The sequence below is a fragment of the Camelina sativa genome, chromosome 9 (assembly GCF_000633955.1).
Source record: "Camelina sativa cultivar DH55 chromosome 9, Cs, whole genome shotgun sequence".
Taxonomy (NCBI): Eukaryota; Viridiplantae; Streptophyta; class Magnoliopsida; order Brassicales; family Brassicaceae; genus Camelina; species Camelina sativa.
The window spans coordinates 29253946-29257001 of NC_025693.1; the positions used below are offsets into that span (position 1 = coordinate 29253946).

General features: G+C 37.0%; 1 long non-coding RNA gene across 4 annotated transcripts in view; it reads left to right on the top strand.

Annotated features, from left to right (window-relative positions):
- Window positions 1–3056, top strand: part of LOC104712942 — a 4174-nt gene extending 1118 nt beyond the window's left edge. The window contains exons 2-9 of one of the 4 annotated variants that reach the window (XR_002033270.1): window positions 87–408; window positions 670–771; window positions 897–1186; window positions 1298–1341; window positions 1517–1840; window positions 2123–2214; window positions 2395–2526; window positions 2684–3056. This is a non-coding gene — a long non-coding RNA (uncharacterized LOC104712942). The remainder of the gene's footprint in view (window positions 1–86; window positions 409–669; window positions 772–896; window positions 1187–1297; window positions 1342–1516; window positions 1841–2122; window positions 2215–2394; window positions 2527–2683) is intronic. The other 3 variants (XR_755559.1, XR_755560.1, XR_755561.1) reach the window with 3 other exon arrangements.

Consider the following 3056-nt stretch of genomic DNA (forward strand, 5'->3'; position numbering starts at 1 on the left):
TTTTTTTTTTTTTTTTTTTTTTTATGAATATGTAGATTTCAGCATTTCACCTCTTTCAAAGAGATAAAAGCCTTTTAATCCATCAGGCCACCATTCGTATGAGTCTTGTTGATTGTTGTTTAGATAGGTCCGAAGAAGGTTAACTTGCGTATCTGATCTTGCACAAAGCATAAAGAAGTCGAGCTCTTATTCCCAGATGATGTGGACCTGAGAGAAATTGCCAAAAGAGAGTCCAGTTATCCGACCAAAACCTGCAGTTTCTCGCCCATTCCATATCCACCATCTTTGTCCAAGGGTGTGTAAATTGATGTTGCCAACTCCAAGGCCATAGATAAATGATAAAAACAGAGGACAGATCCAAAGTCCTTTCATGCGCTATTGAGGCAAAAAAAATACAGGAGCAGTTAGGTATTTATTGTCTGATATTTTGTTACTGCTTTGCATGATCCTGTTGTAACCGTGAAGCGGTTTGCAAAGCGTATCTTGTGTGTACCTAGTCTCTCGTATCGTATGCTTCCACTCTTATCTATTCTAGTCTCGTCAAGTATTTGATGTATTAGTATTATTCTCTTTTTATTTTTCAAAACTATGTCTTAGTTTTTTTTTTGTTATATACAAAATGATTTCCTACAAAGGCTCACCTGTGTTTTTTTCCTCGCAACTTCTTAGTTCGTTGAAAGACGTTTCTTTCAGTTGCTTCTCTTGATCAAGTGCTCGACGATGGACAACGCGTTCTCTGATCTAATACGTGCATTCGGGAGTTTAACAAAGGTTCGGTTTTAAGCATCCTTTGCCACCTTATAATCATGACTTCTTCCCTCCGTCGCAATTAGTGTTTTGAAAGTTTCCAGCATTATAAAACTGTGCTAAAGGTGGACTTGATGTATCTTTACCAGAATCTAAAAAGAGGAGTCGTTCAGAGCTGCTGACCTGGATGGTGACTATTGACGAGTTGGCTGCGCTTCTTTCTCTAGCAACTAGTGAGACCCTTGATTCACTTGTCCTAACAAGTCAGTTTGTAGCTCCGGTAATTTAAAAGTCTCCCAATCCACGGTGTGTGGTGAAGCTCTGCTTCATATGACTCTCTCTCTCTCTCTCTCTCTCTCTCTGTTTTGACCAAGGAACAGGTAATCAGAAGATGACCGGAAGGTTTTTGACTTGACTGATAAGACAAGCTTTCATATGGGTGAGAAAATCTTCTTTTAAGCTTTTAATAACCAACCAGACATCATCTCTACAAAATACAAATGTTCAGAAGAAGAGTTTTCCCTTATAACCACACATCATTTTTTTTCAGATGGATTTTCAAATTTTAATTGAATGGACACATCACATATTGTGGTATGCTTATAAAAAATGAGTTGTAAATGTGGAGGTCACAACAATCAGCTTCTTTATAGTATATGTATTATGTTATTCTTAAGAAGTTTTTTTTGTTTGTTTCTTTTCTTTTCCATATGACAGCACAGGAGATAAGTGTATTCCACTTTACTAATGGTTTTGCGTCTTGCTTTAGGTGGTTGACCGTGTGGCGCTATGATTGTTCTTATTTACCAGAGTCGGAAAATTGGGCTTCGACTTATGTGGATCAGGGGACTTTTACCCCTCAAATAATTGATCATGACCATTCTAACGTTTTATATTGGATTGTCACTTGTCACAACACAGTTTCGTTGTGCCTAGAAGCTTCACGTCCTCTCCACCAAGCCATTCTAACAAAGATTTTGGAAAGTTACTAGTGCCCTATCATCATGCTATAATGTGTTTGGAGTTGTGATTTTTTGTATGTTGCAGGATCATGCTCAAGTCAAGTAATCCTCCTACACCACTTTTCTTTGAGGTATGAGTTAGTTAAAGAAACAATTAACAGTGTGACAAAATAAAAATAAAAGATAAAATTTACTTTTTACAATATTAGTATACTACTTGTAATTGTTGTCTGCATTTAATTGTTGTCTGGTTTATTTATACTACTTGTCACTTGATAGTATAGTGTGTAATTTGTTCGTTCCTTTTAAGCGGGTGTGCGTGCTTGCTTTTTATATATACATACGTATACTATACGGTATACGGTCGGTACGTAGCCAAATAATCTTTATATTGGTGTGCGTGCTTGCTTTAGACATTTTAAAAAACCCTAGGAGAGCTGAGATCTCAAAATAAAGTAGTAGAAGAAGGAATCGAAGAGTTCTCAGGCGGCGCGTTGAAGAAGAGGTATGAAGAATAAGATTTAGACATTTGCACAAAAACTTGGATTTCGATTTCGATTTTGTGCAATGCGTAATGCTTTGTGGCTCAGGAACATGATTTACCAGGAAATTTGCTAGGGTTTTTGTGTTACGATTTTATAATATTGGTGGTGTTTGTATAACTAGTTAGCTCTTTTGTTCGTAGATGGAATCCACCAGATCTCAACGGGAGAAGAGGAAATCCTCCGGTGAGGCAGATGCGAGGGGAAAAAGGACAAGATCGGAGTCAAATGAAAACCGTCCTCTTCTTTCCAAAAGCTCCAGTGCCAAAATCAAGGTTTGCACATTGGTTTTTACTTGAGAGCAACAGACAATTTTTGCTTTGTAAGAGACTCCGGTTAAGAAAACTGTGTGTGTGTGTGTGTGTTTTATTTTTTCCAATCGTCTCTACTTTTTGTTTTTTGATTCAATGTGATTTGTCTTTTGCCATTCAGGAGAAGAAGAAGAAGAAGGTCAGATAGGTTTTGATAAAAAAATGAAGAGCAGAGAGACACACGTGTGAGTAGGGACACGTGTACTGGTGTGAAGTGTTGACACGTGAAAAGGAAGGAGCTGAAATTACTGTCTTATAAGAGCAAAATGATGTTATGCGGAGTTTTATGAATTTATTGTTTTCTCTTTTCTTGTTTTGGTGACTATGTTCTTTATCGTTTTGCTGGAGCTTCTGGGTATTATCGTTAATATGTTTATCGAATCTATTAATTGCCTGTTTGATTTCTATTTTTACGTTTATCACTTTCGGAGTCAAGGTTGGCCTTTTGAAGTTACGAAGCCCATTTAATTTTAAAAATCCCAGATTGTAGTCTC